This window comes from Dermacentor variabilis, chromosome 11 (assembly GCF_050947875.1).
Source record: "Dermacentor variabilis isolate Ectoservices chromosome 11, ASM5094787v1, whole genome shotgun sequence".
Taxonomy (NCBI): domain Eukaryota; kingdom Metazoa; phylum Arthropoda; class Arachnida; order Ixodida; family Ixodidae; genus Dermacentor; species Dermacentor variabilis.
In genome coordinates, this window is record NC_134578.1 from 61,340,684 (window position 1) to 61,359,043 (window position 18,360).

Here is an 18,360-nt window from a genome sequence, read left to right on the forward strand (position 1 = left end):
CCGTTCTTTCAGTGTAGCCTGTTTTCGTGCGCACAGGTTTGCCCAATGAAAGTTAGTTTCCTCTTTCACAGCATTGCTACTGTGCTCTCCGTACGTCACTGCCACGTGACAATATGCGGCAACTATCGCTCACAAGACGCCCGGTGCCGACGCCGGGCGTATACACCGAATTTTCTGCGACAAGAGGCTATTAAAGCTATTGCGTTAAAAGAGCCAAATGCAATGGTTATTGTATGAAAGAAAAGACTAACTGAAAAAAAAATTACAACTGAATATGAGTGTGCTGATACCACATATTGAATGCATAAAATATTTCTACAGAAAACACGAGCTATTACACAAATATAACTTCATTTTTGTGCTCCCTAAGGTGCCAGTGGAGATCGCCCTAACAAAAGTTGTTATATAAACTCTGTTGTATTTATGTTGAATGTGTGTTGGTATCAACAGATTTGCCAGATGAATATGAATATTGTGCACGACTTGTGCCTGGGAATAACTCTAGGTCCAAAATTCTAGTGTTACCCTACAATGGATTGAGGAGTACCAACGAATACCGCGTTTTGTGCACGGCTCGATGTATTAGGGCTTTTCTATTCACCATGTTTTTGCTCGTGTTGTTGGAGTGCCCTGGTAAGGCCACTTGGCGTGTCAGTTTCAGCGGTGGATACTCTTGAACTGCTGGGTTTGCGTCTTCGCCTTCTGCGTGAACTACTAAGGAATCCATCTTCATTTTTCTGTTGACCGTGTCGAGGTTGAGGATTCTTGACCTCTGAAAAAGAAATAGCTCAAATAAATATCTTTCCCCTAAACTTAATATTTATCAAAAACTGCGCTTCCCTTATCATAAATGCAGCGCTTAACCGATGCGTGTAACGATAAGCTTGGCTAGTTGACGTTACGACACCAACTAGCCCAGCAAATATGTGATCACATACGAAAATTAACTAATAATATCGTAGATATTTCTTGATATATTTGCTTACGCAAGATACAAAGACGCCCTACGCGTGCCAAATACGGCCAGCCTTGCTGCTGCTCAGAAATATTCTTGTTTCTTTTCAGAAATCGCAAACAGCATTAACTCATAACTATCATATCTTTGTCACATGAAGTTCGCCTACTTTTCAAGCACCTGTGTGTATGACTTCGTTTTAAAGATAAATGGAAAAGTATTCTTTAGCTATTTAAGCCGGTTTTGTGGTTTGGATTGTCGGTTGAAGGCTGCTAATCGGTAGTTGCAGTAAGGGCGCCGACACAAAGGGCACGCAAGGTCGCGTTACGTGGTGTGCTCGGTGCCGGGTGCAAAGTGTCGTAGGTCCTTTCCACGCGCGTGCCGTGTATCAATGCAACCGAGCAAGAACGGCTACTTAGCATCTGCGTCCTCTAGGAAATTACGCAGTGAGACAGTAAGCGCTATAGCTCAATATTCTTATTGCCGAAAAAAAATTGTCGCCAAGCGCTTCACTCCTTTAACAAAGAGAATAGCTTTTTTGAAGCGTTTGGCTATTCTCACATATTGACATTCATAGTTAATAATCTGTGCAGCACTTTATTCTCATTTCTTTGCAGAAGTTGGCATCAGTTCTTCGACTCCACTAAAATAGAGATACAGCTAGTGCAGGTCGAGAAATCTGGCAGCTCGTACCGCTTGAGGTATAACACATTGTACCAGGTATATATTTACATATTTGTGCACGTGACACAGAGCGTTTGTCTTTCGCTTTATTGCGCCTATTCTGTACGAGTAAATGTTTATGTTTTACGTTAGCGTTACCTGCTGCTTTTCCTTTATTACAGAAGCTTTTTTATGCTTCGTGAATGTATTTTTCTACAGCAAAACATCCTATGGGGCCAGAGACATTCGGTCTATGTTTACAGGAATCGTTTTATGATGTGGCTGAACATTTCTTTACCCTTCATTCTGCGTCTTTCTTGTCTTGCACAAGAAAGAAAAATCACCTTTTTATTTGCGCATGTTACAAGAAGACTCCGTTAAGCATTGTAAAGCATTAACACGGCCGAACGCACATGTTTAGCTCTTTGCCCCAATATGCTCGGTGTTTATTTTTTGTTGATTTCACGTACCCCCAAGCGACCAGACATTAAAGAGGGGAGTGGGATACATGCATAAAACAATATCAATGATTCATACTGATTGATCTTACACTTCTGCAAGATGATTCACCTGACGAAAATCACCACAGGTTGATCACAATTAAAACATTCTTAACCAGTATACCACAACTTATGAGCGTCTATCAGATCCTTTCACTATATTTCTACGTTTTTGTTGGTAATGAAAACATCCAAACGCACGAATATGAAGTGCATACACTGCTATGTTGTATAACACTATTGCTTTAAGAGCTGCTATCAGAAATCCTCTACAAGCCAACAAACGAACCATCAATTATTGGAATCCCTCTTTGAGAGGCGCAATAACTTGAAAGGGTAAAAAAAATATATTAGTCATTTTACTAGCGGTCATCCGAAAACCTTCCCACACCTTCAATCGCACCAATAAGTATTACGGCTCCGTTTATAGGGCCAACTACTTGAATGGCTAAAAATAACATTATTGATTTAACAACGGCCTTTTGAAAGCTTCCAAAAGCCTCGAACCGCACCCACAAGAATTAGATTTTCTGTTTCAGAGGCGCAACCACATGAATCAGAAGGTTCCATTGATAAAAAATAATAGCTGATCCGCTCTCTCATTGTACACGGTAGCAGAGAGCAGTAGTTTAATGATTGGGAAATATAGGGAGGTCGGCCGGAAAATGGAGCATCTGACATGCTACTCCACGTAAGGGAAGGGGAAGAGGGGAAAAAGGGTCACAATGGGGAATGATAATGGGAGGAACGAGGTGAAGGACCCATTGCATAAATTTTATTACAAGCGTGAGGCCAGGCCCGTGTCGCCTAAGAAATGTGAAAGAGCACGCATTGTCTCTATCGTCTGCCAACCCTGTGGGCATGCGCCTAGCAAGAGGTCCTCCGACAGTGGTTTATTGTATAAATGTCTCAAGGTAGCTGCCATAGTCTGTGTTTCGCGCGCATATTCAGGGCACCCCACGAGCACATGGTAGATATAGTCTCTACAACGCCACACACTGAACAATCCGGGGAATCTGTCCGTCGAATGATGTGCAAGTATGTGCGCGTGAAGGCGACGCCTAATCGCAGTCTGTGTATGAGGCATGTATGGGGGCGTGCAATTCTATGCAGAACAGGAAATTGCATATCGGGATCCAGCCTTTTAAGGCGGATGTTACGAGCGTCTGGCTGGGCCTAGTATCTTTTCGTCGCACTTCTCAATAATTCCGACAGGAGGCATGTGATATGCGGTCTGGAGAATGGCACTACAGTTCGCAGGCCATTGCTGTGGGCGCGCCTTCCTGCAGCATCGGCCATCTCATTACCATTGAGCTCACAGTGTCCCGGGATCCATTGGAACACTATGCGGTGGTGTTTTTCTTGAGCGCATGAAAGTAGCTAAGTGATCTGCAGTGGCAGAACATGATATTCGGTGTGGCGCAGGAAGCATCCCAAAATTTGCAGCATGGGTTTTGAGTCCGTGAAAATGCACCCCTCTTGAGGTCTTTCCCCGCAGATGTGGCGAATCGCTTCCCGAATAGCCACTAGCTCTGCAGCGGTTGATGTAGGATTATGATCCAGAATGAAACCTCGAGTCATCTGTTGGGCTGGTATCACCAGAGCTGCTGTCGATGCCTTTGGTGTCGCGGAGCCGTCTGTGTAAACATGAACATATGTCTGGTATTCTGACCAGATGTATGCTAGAGCAAATTGTGGCGGTCCGCTAGCGGGAATCAATGATTTCTTTAGTATGCCGAGGACATGCGCGCATACAGAAAGCTTCACGATCCTCCACGGTGGTTTGACGGGGTGATATGGAAGGGCATAGCTTGATGTTATGTGGGGTAGGTGGCAGTGGTGTGCACTTGTGAAACTGCTGTCCAGCCGCTCACGTAGAACTGACGTCAATGGGAGACAATGGTGTCGTGTCAGTAAGCGTAAATATGCACGAAGTGGCTCGTTGGACAAGTATACTGACAATGGGCCTACGCGGGCTTCCTAAATTGTGCCTTTGTTGGAGGCACGCCGTGGCACACCGAGGCATATTTTGAGTGCCTGCGCTTGAACGCACTCTAATGTCCGTAAGCAGAAACTGCTCAAGTTTGAGAGTATCGGGATGCTGTATCTATTTTAGCGTATAAATAGAGACTGATAAAGTCGTAGTAATGAGCCTTTTGTGGGGCCCAATTTCATGCCTGTTACGAAGCGAAAAATATGGCAAAACAGATTAAGTTTTTGCTTCCACATATTAACATGCCTCGACCATTACAAACCGCGGTCAATGATAATGCCCAATTATCTGTGGTCAGAAACATAAGGTATTATAGCACTGTTAATGGAGATTGGATGGCGGCAGACGGATTTGCGCATGAATGCAATGACAGCACATTTTTCAGCACCTAAGAGGAGACCCTGGCGCAGTATGTATCGTGAAGTAGATGACACAGCATGTTGTAATTTCGCACGTAGTTGTGGGCGTGTTGTACCAGAAGCCCAGGTGCAGATGTCATCTGAATATGCACTGATGTGGATGCGAGCTGGAAGCTCACTCGCCAGGCCAATGAGTGCCACATGAAATAATGTTGGGATGAGAACTCCTCCCTGAGGAACTCCACGGCATACCTGATGATGATTAGTCTGTCCGCCAGGCGTTGACATGTAAACGAAACGGCCACTGAGGTAGCTCGCAATCCACAGGTAGAGCCGGCCGCCAATACCCAAGTCATCTAGGGAATCGAGAATGGCTTCATGAAGGATGTTGTCGTACGCGCCTTTGATCTCTAAGGAAAATAGCAGCGAGGAGTTGGCGTCGACGTTTTTCATGTTCCACTGTCGTAACGAGGTCAATGACGCTGTAAATCGAAGAACGACCCCGTCAAAACCGATCATGTTTGGATAAAGGTAATTTCTCTCCAGAAACCATTCTAGCCTCGTCAGGACCATTCGTTCCATAACATTTGCAACAGAGCTGGCTAATGCAACTGGCCGGTATGAGGTAAACTCATAAGGAGTCTTTCTAGGCTTCAAGAGAGCAACCAGGCGGCTTATCTTGACTGCTCCGGAACTATACCGGAGACCCATGTGCCATTGTAATAACTGAGAAGCGCAGTGCGACCAGCCCTGCCAAGGTGAGAGAGAGACGAGTACGAAATCGCGTCCGGGCCAGGGGCAGATGAATGCTGACACGACGCACGAGCAGTCTCTAATTCAGGCATCGTAACGAGCAAGTCGTAGTGGTCACTTGGGAAAGGTGGCGCAAAAACTTCGAAGTGGATTGAGGCTGGCTGAATTGTGCCCACAATCATTTTGAAGAAGTCGCCCGCTACCTGTACATCAGTGTGGTGTTGGTAAAGGGCCAGAGCACAGAAAGGGTACCTTTGTTGTGGGGGAAGACGTAGGCTCCTGACTACATGCCAAATACGTGACAGCAGCTTGCGATGATCCAGTGATGAACAGAACTATCTCCAGCGCTTTCTTCCTAATTTCTCAAGATGGCGCTTTATTTGTCGTTGAGCTCGGTGACAAAGGGCGAGATGGGACGTGAATTTCGTCCTTCTGTATCTGCTTTCAGCGCGCCGTCGGAATGCGTGTAACCTCTCAAATTCCACGTGGATAGGAGACTCCGGTGTAGATGCACATATGTTCCGCGCGGCCTCACCGAGGGCGGACGTGATCAAGTCTTCTATTTCGGTTGGTGACTCGATATCCACACGGGAAGTTTTCACGAATGTCTTAAAAGTGGGCCAGTCTGTGCACAGCACATGAGACGAAGTGGTGGGTGCGAACCACTTCACGCAGATATACGTTGGTATGTGATGACTGCCATGTGTTTCCACATCACCGAACCAGCTAATAGAGGACACTAGTTGTGAGGAAACAAACGTCAGGTCCAAGCACCTACTATAGGACGTGCCACGTAGAGACGTAGGAGGGCCGTCGTTAATATTAACGAAATCCTGTGACCGCATAAAGTCGGACAGGGCTTTGCCTCGGTTATTCATTACTGCACTCCCTATTGGGGTGATGAGCAGTTAAGTCGCCCACAATAGAATGAGGAGCTGTACAACTCTGGATTGCTGAAGACAGGTACGAAAAATCAATGTAATCTCTAGGTGGAATGTAGCCGCCGGATATCGAGAAGACCCGTCGTTTAAGCGTTAACGTCAAGCAAATGTAGCGGTTCATGTTATGGGGATGGAGGACATGACGTTAGCGTGAAATATCTCGGCGTATGCACTCTATCACGTTGCTGGTTTCATCAGCTTCTCGAGACCACAGCAATACGTATCCAGAAAGGCGGAAAGCAGAAGGCATGTTGGGCTCACATATCACAATCACAGGGAAACGGTATTTCTGGACTTGCTGTCGGAAGTCACTGAAGCGGCCACGCAGGCCTCGGGCATTCCACTGCATCACTACACTGCGACGTATGTGCATCGACACAGAGGAGAGGCTGTGTGGTTTAGCGCCATAAAGAATTACTTCAGTGCCGCCAAGAGCGGATCAATTGCGTCCAAGAACTAAACAACAACCCTTGCTGTTGGCGTATTGAGGCCTGAAAGCAGCGTGCGCATGGAGTGCACAAGTTTCAGAAGAGCGTCCACCTGCTGGCCTTCCGGCTTGTCCATATTGCCCGCTAGAACGGAATGGAATGTTGGACACGTAGGTTCGACGACCTTGGATGACAGACCAGGCCATTCCACATCAGAGGAGGTGGATAATATACTCGCATCTTTCTGAACCACCTAAGTAACATGAGGTGCTGCAACCGGTGGCGTCTTATTATTCTGTGGCTTAAGACGTTGAGGCAACGGAACTGAGAGTTGCTGTGACGGTGGCTGAGCCAGACGAGTGGCGTGTGACTCTGGACGTCGGTGTCGGGAACGACGTTTGAGGCTACGAATAGGCGCGGCCACTTCTTGGGGACTTGAGTTGTTATTTGCCATCTTCAGGGTGAGCCTCTTGTTCTTGATCATAAGGCAGCTTTAGTCGTCGCCTCATGAGCGCCGAAGCAGTTTGTACACTTGACAATGTCAGTCTTGCAAGTATCATGCTGGTTTGAGCCGCCGCATTGACGGCTGGATATTTCGTTTCTGCAAACAGCACTCACATGGCCAATCTCGTTGCACTTGTGGCATTGAACAGGCCTGGAAACATACAGACGGACAGGATGCCGCACATAGCCCACCTTGACGTGGGATGGCATAGAGTCGGCTTCAAAAACTACTTTAACACACCGTGATCGGTCGAAACGATGAACGTCGACTATCCTGGCCGTAGAATTGATGAGTGTACGCAGGTTGCGGTCTACATCTGTAATAACTCCAGCGTAAGTCCGTTTTCCATGAGAGTGATAGAGGCGGACCGGCTTACCGCCTAACACTCCAATTCCTTTGAGCTTGTCCGCTGACGCCCGAGATTTGACATCCACCATATGGACATCCTTCCATGCGTTGATTCTGACCTCTTGGACTTCTACCGGAAACACCTGGTCGAAAAATTGGGTCAGCCGCTGTCTGTTAATGGTATTTAAATAAGCCGTCGCCGTAGTGGCTACGAAAGCCACGGAGAACCCGTCAGGTGCGTCAACATTTTCTGTAAGCAATTCCCTCGCTGCTGATGTCGGGCGCAACACGCCAGGTTTGTCAACAGTTTTTCTAGTCGACTCATCAGCTCTTGATGTCCGGCAGGAATGCCTTTTTATACGTAGCTCAGGCCGAATGCTGAAGAAAGTCTGCTGAAATCAGTGCAGTTTCTTCGCTCGCACACCTAATCAAAAAACATCATTTTTTGTGGCAGTGATCTGGGGCTCACATTCATGCAGGTTCTGCTTTGTAAGCACTCCTTGTCATTGGCTGCATGCCTTCGCTACTAATACGTGCAGCACAAGGAGTGGCGGCAGTTCGCTCCTACGAACAAATCTGGCGTACGGGCATATCGGGATTGTACGAACTGCTCTTTACCACCACTAGTCTGACATGCATGTAAGAAAAGAACGCAAAGACCTGCAAGGGTAAAAAATAGGTTATTGACTTACGGCGGCCATGTGAAAGCATCCCCGAGCCACGAAGCATACTAATAAGGTTTAAAGCACCTACTTGAGGTGCGCAACGGCATATGTTTTAGTTTTTCTATTTTATGCGCGGGCATTATTTATCAGCATATTTACATAAGCTATTTTGGTGAAAAATACATATCAAAATGCTTAAATATTTTTCGTGTTTGTTCTTCTGCATTGGTATTATTGACGGGGCATAATGACTCCTGAGACAAAAGCTTCTAAATGGCGTAAACATTGGCTGAGTATTACGATTGCGCAAACCCCTTTACAAGATATTAGAAACTGACTTTTCTATGCCATTTCCATATGTTTGTGCAAATAATTCATCACTGGTCGGTTTGAAACCCAAGTGCTTTGGCAATTTAACTGAGCGGCTATGTTCGAAAGAATCTTTGCATGCGTATCAGGGACTTATGCTGTAAGCGCGGCAAAGTTTGAGTGTACAGCAGGCGTGCTGGCCAACCCAACATGAGGTCTTCAGAAGCTTCCCTTGCCCAGGCGCGAAGCTTTTCTGCAATTTTAAAAGTGAAGAGTGTCGTATCCGGACAGCGCCCCTCGTGACCCTCTCTAATGACTTCCTTTTGAAATGTAGCTCTTGCATTGCGGCTGTAGAAACATTCTAGCCACCGTCGGTCATGAAAGGCGTAACGTTTCATATACCCGTCACTACAATACATTAAGAGTGTCCCAGACAGAGTAGGAGAATTCAGACGCAAATGAAAAGGACGAGATTTAACGCTGCAAATGTGACCTCCTTCCGAGTAGCCATGATGGTTGTGTCTCTGCAGGAAAGTCAAGTATTTACCAAAACCCTTTTATTTTTGAAGCATTCCACACATGCCATTCCCACTGTGTGGAAAAAAAAACATAGCCTGCGTATATTTTACCGCAGATGGCGCTTTCTTTTTTTTGGATCGCTTTACTCTGTCATTGCTGGGAAACTGTGTGTGTGATAAATATTGATAACGCAGGGAAGCCTAAATAGATTTTACTGTAGTGAAGCGTCGGCATATAAATAGATGAATTACTATCCCTCTATTATCAATGAATAAAATATACCTCGATTCACTTACTATGACACCTTCTCCTATGAAAGTCGTACACAAATATCTTCGTCTTGTCTTCATCACAGCCAGTGTAATACAGAAGTCGGTGCACTTTGCCGAACATGTTTTTCTTGAATTCCAACCAGTTATCTTGGCAGGATCCACCACGCATAAGCCAATATCTGCAGTTCCTTCGTTTTGGTTTTCGTCGCATCTTTGGATCTGCTACTTTCATTGGTACTGCAAGACGAAAATAAAAGTATATTCATATATTTTTATACAGTAGACAGCATTATTCAAGTTGCAACAAGACTCTACCAGACATTGTGCCTTTTTCGAGTAAAATTGGGCTGTGGATTTGAAGAATGGCAGTCTTTGCATACTTAAGGCATTTTCAGCGTGTCTGTCTGTCTGTCTGTCTGTCTGTCTGTCTGTCTGTCTGTCTGTCTGTCTGTCTGTCTGTCTGTCTGTCTGTCTGTCTGTCTGTCTGTCTGTCTGTCTGTCTGTCTGTCTGTCTGTCTGTCTGTCTGTCTGTCTGTCTGTCTGTCTGTCTGTCTGTCTGTCTGTCTGTCTGTCTGTCTGTCTGTCTGTCTGTCTGTCTGTCTGTCTGTCTGTCTGTCTGTCTGTCTGTCTGTCTGTCTGTCTGTCTGTCTGTCTGTCTGTCTGTCTGTCTGTCTGTCTGTCTGTCTGTCTGTCTGTCTGTCTGTCTGTCTGTCTGTCTGTCTGTCTGTCTGTCTGTCTGTCTGTCTGTCTGTCTGTCTGTCTGTCTGTCTGTCTGTCTGTCTGTCTGTCTGTCTGTCTGTCTGTCTGTCTGTCTGTCTGTCTGTCTGTCTGTCTGTCTGTCTGTCTGTCTGTCTGTCTGTCTGTCTGTCTGTCTGTCTGTCTGTCTGTCTGTCTGTCTGTCTGTCTGTCTGTCTGTCTGTCTGTCTGTCTGTCTGTCTGTCTGTCTGTCTGTCTGTCTGTCTGTCTGTCTGTCTGTCTGTCTGTCTGTCTGTCTGTCTGTCTGTCTGTCTGTCTGTCTGTCTGTCTGTCTGTCTGTCTGTCTGTCTGTCTGTCTGTCTGTCTGTCTGTCTGTCTGTCTGTCTGTCTGTCTGTCTGTCTGTCTGTCTGTCTGTCTGTCTGTCTGTCTGTCTGTCTGTCTGTCTGTCTGTCTGTCTGTCTGTCTGTCTGTCTGTCTGTCTGTCTGTCTGTCTGTCTGTCTGTCTGTCTGTCTGTCTGTCTGTCTGTCTGTCTGTCTGTCTGTCTGTCTGTCTGTCTGTCTGTCTGTCTGTCTGTCTGTCTGTCTGTCTGTCTGTCTGTCTGTCTGTCTGTCTGTCTGTCTGTCTGTCTGTCTGTCTGTCTGTCTGTCTGTCTGTCTGTCTGTCTGTCTGTCTGTCTGTCTGTCTGTCTGTCTGTCTGTCTGTCTGTCTGTCTGTCTGTCTGTCTGTCTGTCTGTCTGTCTGTCTGTCTGTCTGTCTGTCTGTCTGTCTGTCTGTCTGTCTGTCTGTCTGTCTGTCTGTCTGTCTGTCTGTCTGTCTGTCTGTCTGTCTGTCTGTCTGTCTGTCTGTCTGTCTGTCTGTCTGTCTGTCTGTCTGTCTGTCTGTCTGTCTGTCTGTCTGTCTGTCTGTCTGTCTGTCTGTCTGTCTGTCTGTCTGTCTGTCTGTCTGTCTGTCTGCTTCCTTGGTTTTCGTTTCCGTTTTAATTTTGATGCTGGTATTGGTACTGCAAGGTAAACAAAAAGTACATGGATACAAAACAAGAACAAAATAGCGCCACTCTTCAACAGCCCGAGCTTTCAACCAAACATTACGTATACGGCGTATCAAATGGTGCTTTCTATATTCTATAATTTTAACACTTCTAGCATCTAGTCACTGACGCCACAATATTCGTAAGTTACGCGGTTTCCTTCAAAACTCTTATAGACCATAAAATTCCCAATTTTGTGGATGTGTATTTCTTCTGGCAATATAGCATGGGCGGTACGTGCATATCCGAAATGCAAGTGATTCGATCAACTTCGTTCTGTATAACCAATTTCTAAGTTTTTCTGTTTGGCTGATGTGCTTCCACTTCATCCACTGCATAATTTTTTTATTTCATAGAAACCTTAACCACTCAAAATTTAATCTACCTCCACTAGAAAGGCTCTTACAAAGCACCATTATAAAGTTTGATTGTGGATTAGTTACAGGGAGAGTGTTTTTGAAAAACTTTTGAGAGAGAGAAAGGAAACGAGAAAGGCAGGGAGGTTACCAAGCATGTGCCCGGTTGGCTACCCTACACTTGGGGAAAGGAAGGGGCAGTATAGATGAGTGGGGGAGAAATGAAAAATAGTGAAGGAGTAGTCAGTCATTCACAGTGAGTCGCCGAAGAATGCCCACCGTCGCAAGCGCTCGTGCAGTTCAGTAGGCTTCAAGAAGGGCAGAAGGCATTTTGTTGCTTTCGCATGCTAATTCGTAGGCCAAGGTTCCAGGATATTTTCCTCCGAGAGGACTGTACCAAGTACTAGGCTGAGTTTAGCTTGTAGAGTACGTCGTTGAGCGTCAAGGGATGGGCAATGACACAGAAGGTGCTCTACAGTCTCAGCGCACTCACACAAACTGCACGCCGCAATTTTGGCCATTCCTACTAGGGATGAATAGGAACTTGCAAATGCGACGCCCAACCACATGTGACACAGTAAAGTTATTTTGCGACGGGAGGGTCCACGTGGCAGCCGAAGTTGCAAGTGAGGGTCGAGAGAGTACAAGCGTAAGTTGGTGAAACCCAGCGAAACCCCACCGTCACCGTTGTCGTGCAGCATCAGTTCTTGAAAGTAGTATATGAACCCACTGCTGTTTTTGATGAGCCGAACGAGCCAATTTAGCGGCTGTTTCATTGCCGATAATATCGCAGTGGCTTTTGAAATTTGCTCAGTGCTTGGATCAATAGGGGGAACTGAAATGACGCGCAATATGATGCCAGGAGGCGAGCCTTACTGCCAACGCAAACACTATCCCCTTCGCCTCGAGAAGCGCCCACAAGTGTTTATTTCACCTCTGCCTTTTCCTATGCTATAGGCGAGGGATCGCGTCGCGTTTACACCAAGACCCATGCCTGTTTATTTTTTCTCTTGCTCTTTTCTTCGCGGCACACCTCCAGTGGGGGGCTCTGGATTGGTTTGCTTAAGTGCCGTGCCATGAGGTAGGATGGACTTTCAGGGGAGTTGGTGCATGCGAAGGTCAGGATGTTTCCAACAGGTAAGCAATAAATGCGAGCGGAAGGAAAATGAAAAAAAAAAGAACGAAAGGACACGGCGGGACGAGCAACCAAATTTTTAAGGCAAAAGAGAGTTCCACGGATCGCTGAATTGCACGCGCAGAAGAAAAGCACACGAAACAAGAACAACTGAGAAATCAAAAGCAACGAAGCACGGGCTTAGCCTCGTATCTTTCCTTCAAGTTTCCTTAGCAATTTCCCTCAAATATTTTTACTCTCTCTCAGTAAGCTGGAGGTATGGTTTACTTATATACAAGTCTATGCCCAACCTTCTGATCAGCTAAGTTTCGCGAAACTCTCTTTCAAATATAGTTCGCTTTCAACCCACCATCGACACTTGCAAAAAGTCCGAGTTAAAGCCACACCTCCACCAACGTAGGGGAGGTTTGGTATTGTGGTCGTTGCAAGCAGATTCCGGTGCTCACGCAGCCGCTCATTTACACAGTGACCTATCGGCCTACGTAACGAGGGGTGCACAAAAGCAGAATCATGTAAACAACTGCAGAAGTGCATTTTCTGGATAGCAGTGGCGCGCTTTTCACCATAACCACTGCTCGCTTCTTTCTTTTCCTTTGAATTGCGTATGAACCGCCTACTGCACGTTGCGATGAGAACAGGTGTTATGTGACACACCTCGTCGCGACGCCCTTTGGATTCTGAGAAAGGCCATGCAAATATGGCATCACCTAAAGGTTCTTTGGTTTCGAGTTTTCGGTGGTTGCCACTTCCATAGTGCGTTTCTCTTCCTTCCTTTTTAAAAATAACATTTCGCGAATATTCGAAAACGGCAAAACCGGGTGCCCTGCAGAACTTAACCTGGCCGCCTGCGCATCAAGACTGCCGTACCTGTTAGTGGACGCAGCTGTTGTTTTTAAGGCATTCGCGAAGCAGAAAGAAACAATGCCTCGCATCACAAGCTTTGAATGACATGATACATCGGGAGGGAGTGCTTTGTGAAACCCTGGAGAAATGCGCCAACATACATGCCTATCATCTTGAAGGGTTAAAAACATGTCCATAAATCTAACAGGCCGGCCTTGGAAGAGTTCGTAGGGGAACCTGAGACCCCGGCATGAAGCTTCAAAACTAGTTCATATCATTCCTACAATCGTTTCTAGTTCACCACCAAGCTTGAGCATCGCAAAAAGAAATAACAAAAATAACATTGACACATTTATATAGGTGTACAATGCGTTTTCCTACCTGTTTCAAGTACATGGAGGTGAGACCTAAAAGGAAATAGCACACTATCGGAGAAAAAGTGTTTTTCGAGTTAAACGTGGTTGTAAGTCCAGCTTTGTCCGGTCTTTTTTTAACTTATACTCGTGTTTTTTTTCACCAGCTGAGACCATGTGAAGCTTGCCGTACCATATTTATTGATGTCACAGGCATTTCGTCTCAATTGGAGACATTTGTGCGCTCGAACTTGACTCTGGCTGCAAACGGGGATCCCTCAAGGGAAGGGCTCGATAACTTTTCTAGAAAACTTCAGCTCTTGTCACGGCCGTTTGGTATTCTACAGAAACGATTGCCACCGCGTGGTCTAAGTACCGTAATTACCTGTTACGAATGGGCAAACCTAGCACGGAGAACTTTAAGGTACTTTTGATTTTAATATATTCGCCCAAGTACCTCTAGTGCTCATCTTGTCTGGCTTGTAAGCCGTGGTTGCTGAGACGCTAGGGGCATATCGTGCGAAGCACTACAGCTTGCATGCGGTGACGCTTCCGTGGCGGTGGCGTTCTTGCGGGGCGGAAGGGCTCTAGCACAAATGCTTGGCCTAACCCCGCTGGCCAAATATGTAACACAGAGTCTGGCCTTAGCTTCTCTCGTAGCCAAACAAGGTTTGGGGCTGAGAGAACCAGAGATTGCATTTAGGCATTTGGTGACGTCTCATGAAGAGCCAGCTTGCAGTGCATTTGCTGTTGGTAAATTTTCGAGTTTTACAGTCACCCGACCAATGACAGCGCATTCGATGTGTCAGTGTAGTTTCTTGATATTTGGCATAATAGGTGGCAACCCAATTGATGAAATAGACACGATAGGGAAATTATTCAAACAGCCTGGCTGAGGAGGTGACAAGCTCACATATCCGTTGTATTTGGCCCTTCGGTAGGCCTGTCATCGTTCTTCGGTAAACGTTGGCGCTTGCAAGAGTCGTACGTTGTCGCTGAAGGAGCTGGCGGTGGGTGCAAGAAGTAACAGGAATAAGAAGACGTTCGAGCGAAATGCAAGAGCACCCGTGTACCTTGCATTGGGTACACGTTAAAGAACAGGCGGTGACCAAAATTGTTCTCGAGTCCACCACTACGGGGTGCCTCATAATCCTATCGTGGTTTCAGCACGTAAAACCTCAGAATATTACATAAATTTTAGCAATGATCACTGGCTCAGTGATATAAAAAGCTGAGATTGGAGTAAACCTAGCTATGCATGCGCGTGTACTTTAGATGTTGAACATTACAGCGAAAATAACGGAAACGAAACAGAAGCAAGAAACGCAGGAAAAAAAAACAATGAGTAAAGAAGCATCTGTCTTGTGGGAGCAGCAGTGACCACAGAAGAATGACACTCAAAAGTAATAGAAAAACACAGAAAACATACACAAAATGATGTGTGATCTTATACTTGAGTATTCCCATGCAACAGTGTGAGTTTTAGCATCGTTTTACTAAGGTGCAATTTTGGAGTGGGTCTTCTAAATGTGCCCTGAATGAACAAAATATACATCGAAAGAGAGTTACACCTACTGCCTCGAGGGCACAGTGTCAGCTAGTGCCGTGAGTTCGTCCTTCATACTACATCAAATTATGCGGACCAACTTTCCGAACTCATTCACGAGCTATAATAGACGAAACAGAGTGTATTCTGATATATTTCTGATCACCTGATGGTCTCATTCGGGCAGTAATAGCGTGCTACTGAATCTTCTGGCACTCATCCCTCGTAAAAGATGCCATCATGAGCCGGCAGTATAGCTTTCGGATTTATGCTCAGCACAGAACGTTGAGTCACTGAGCCTTTGGGTTTCAATACAGGGTCTATCCAAGGCGAATTAATTTACGCTCAGTGACCATGGTTGGTTGAAGTGCGGGTTTGCTGCAATAAAACCACAGATTTACCTGAAAGGCGAAGCTCTGATGGCGATTGCAAACCACTGTCTAGCTACACTTGAAATAAAGTTCACCTACGCAAACATACACTGATATCACTCAATGAGCGCCAGCACTAGTTTTCACAGAACTGACCTGATGAAAAGTGTCGGTGGCGGGCAGCGATTGTTTCCTGCTGCTTCTCGCTTCACCGCGCCAGGGAAACTTGAGTTTAGACCACCCCTAATCCAAGGCGTGCACAAATGGCGCCCGCAGAAAATGACTATCTCGGCTCATTACCTATAAGATGCGGTGCCTGGCTGTGTATGCGCTACGCCACGCCCAGACTATAGGAAGGTTCTCCTACTATGGTGCAAGTTTATTCACGTGACCTCCAACAATAGGCGCTCGGGAAGACGGCACGCACCGAATCACCATCAGTCTCGGCTCACATTCGCACGCTTTTCCGCGCACCTAGAGCAGATGGTGGGCGTGACCCAACCTTGTCCCAAACACACAAACACACACAAAGAAACGCACATATGCACACGAACACACACTTTTGACGGAAAGACACAGTGAGGGCAATGACGAGAATTCGCCTACAGTGTCCATATAATTGCTCTCTCAATATAAGGGCGCAGTTATGAATTAAGCAAGGCAGCCTATTCTGAAATTTTGGCACCCAAACAGACACTTTCTGATGGCGGTTCAGTGCATCTGTAATAAAATTACGGAAACAACAATGGATGTTATAGCAAGACCCGTTGTTGAACCTTTTCCCATCTTAGCATGCACACTGCAGAACATATCTATTGGTATTCAAGAGCAACCGTCCATATATAGCACCCTGACATTTACACAAACTAAGCCAATCTATCGACGCAAAAGTTACTGCAACGGTGCTTTTGTGACTAATGTTGTGAAACAAATGTTTCAACAAAACAAAAAATAAAACATTATTCCTTCACGGTATTCTCTTAAACCTACATTAAGCTGCCAATGTCCCACATTGTTTAAATTCTCACAATGCTTAGCAGCAGAAAAAATAAAAGGAGCGACGTGCACTTACATCTCAAAAACTTCCTTTTTTAAGCCAGCAATGAAATAACATATTGCGTGTACTTACTCATCGGGCAGGTGGTAGTGCAATCATCACGAGTATCAAATCTGTTGGGGCAATCATAACAAACGAATCCTTTTTCGCATTGGTTGGTTTCATTGCTATAGCTCCAGCTTAAGAGGATGGTGTCGCAGCCTTCCACTGTTGTTTCCTTTAGGCATTTCTCATTGATAATGTCTTTGCCTAAACAGAACGTAATAGTAGTTTGCATTTGAAATATTTTTAACACACGGTATTCCGAATATAAACATTTCTTGTAATTGACAAGCCAATCATTTCTCCAAATAGTAGGTCGTAAACAGAAATGTGCAAAAAATGTCTTCCAATGACCATGGCAGTCCCGTAACGCCAAAATTATTCTAATAGCCCAGAGGTGCATGTTATCAACTCGCATCGAAGGCTTAGGGAGACATTGTTATAAATATACAACGGGGAACATGACAGCGTTAGTTATATACAACGTTCAAGCAAACTGAAGTGTTAAACAAGAGTTTTTGTTGCGTACAGTCTTCCTAGTCCTAAGGGATATAAAGGAGCACGAATGCTCCAGCGTGTGTAACTTTAACATAAAAAAGCAATCATAAGCAAGTATAAAAAAGCAATCATTATGCGCCAGTCAATTCACTTGAAGTCATGGCCACAATGACCTCTTACCTCTTTTTATGGCGTTCGCATGCTGCGATGTAATGACAACTACGCCTAAAAGAAGATTGACTGCGTATGCAAGGCCCATTTCATATATCTATATGTACGAGCAAGCGACAATAAAGGAATTCCAGTCTTCGGACTTTAGCTTTTTACTGTCCTTCTCAAACTGCTTGCCGAAGTCTAGGTTCCAATAAATAAAGTTCACATGAACCTAGGCACCTGGGATGTCCTCAATGTCGTTAACTTTGCGCGGAAAAGAGACATCTCGAAAAGCGCAGGTTTTGGTAATACGAGTGCCTGTGAGCGAAGTGCCACCGCGTTGTCTCGTACCCATTGTGCCTACCGTTGTATTCTTGGATGTTCTGCAGCAGCTGTTGTAAACAAAAGCGGTGCACTCGGTTATTTTTTTCAGATGGCCGGTGTCCCACAAGGACGGCATAAAAGCTGTGAAGCCCATCTAATGTCAGCTGCGTTGTAACCGGTGTACTTCATATACGCAGGCGTTCTGTAAGATGACGTAGCGTTGAAAGGTGCTGGATAAATACTGTAACCCTTCGTATATGCCGTATGTTTAGGCGTTTTAAGCCATGAACATCATTAGCCTATTATATTTATATTTTACTAATAAGTGAACGAGAAAGCTGCGCAGCATAATTGTTTTGTTGAAAAGTCCACACTGTTGCGAGGAATGGGTGCTTGTATTCTGCCGACATTGAACCAGAAAGGTGACAGTTACTTGAATTTCCTCACGTCTTGGCGCTATTGTCGTTGCCATTATCATCGTTGTTCATAGCCTGTTCGAGCCGACTTTTTGAGATGAAGGCGCCTCTTTCACACGTGCCGTAGATGACTGCGAAACTTTACGTGAGACCCCCTCTATGTTTACTTATGGGACATAAAAGGTAGTGCTCCATTATTTCTGATCTCATCCGAAGTGTCTTTGCTTTTGAGTAAGAAATAGCTTGTGACTGCCTGTACTAAGTTGTTTTCAGTAGCTTTTATCTAAATTAACAAGGTAAATACATCTTCTACGAAAGGTGTTTAGCACAC

At 45.5% G+C, this 18,360-nt stretch overlaps 1 long non-coding RNA gene across 1 annotated transcript; it reads right to left on the minus strand.

Annotated features, from left to right (window-relative positions):
* Positions 1–288: 288 nt before the first annotated feature.
* On the minus strand, positions 289–17,640 carry LOC142564143 (uncharacterized). The gene is made up of 4 exons (XR_012824502.1): positions 17,317–17,640; positions 16,669–16,845; positions 9,235–9,447; positions 289–772 (listed from the first exon to the last, which is right to left on the minus strand). It is a non-coding gene; the product is annotated as an uncharacterized LOC142564143 (long non-coding RNA).
* Between the last annotated feature and the right edge of the window lie 720 nt (positions 17,641–18,360).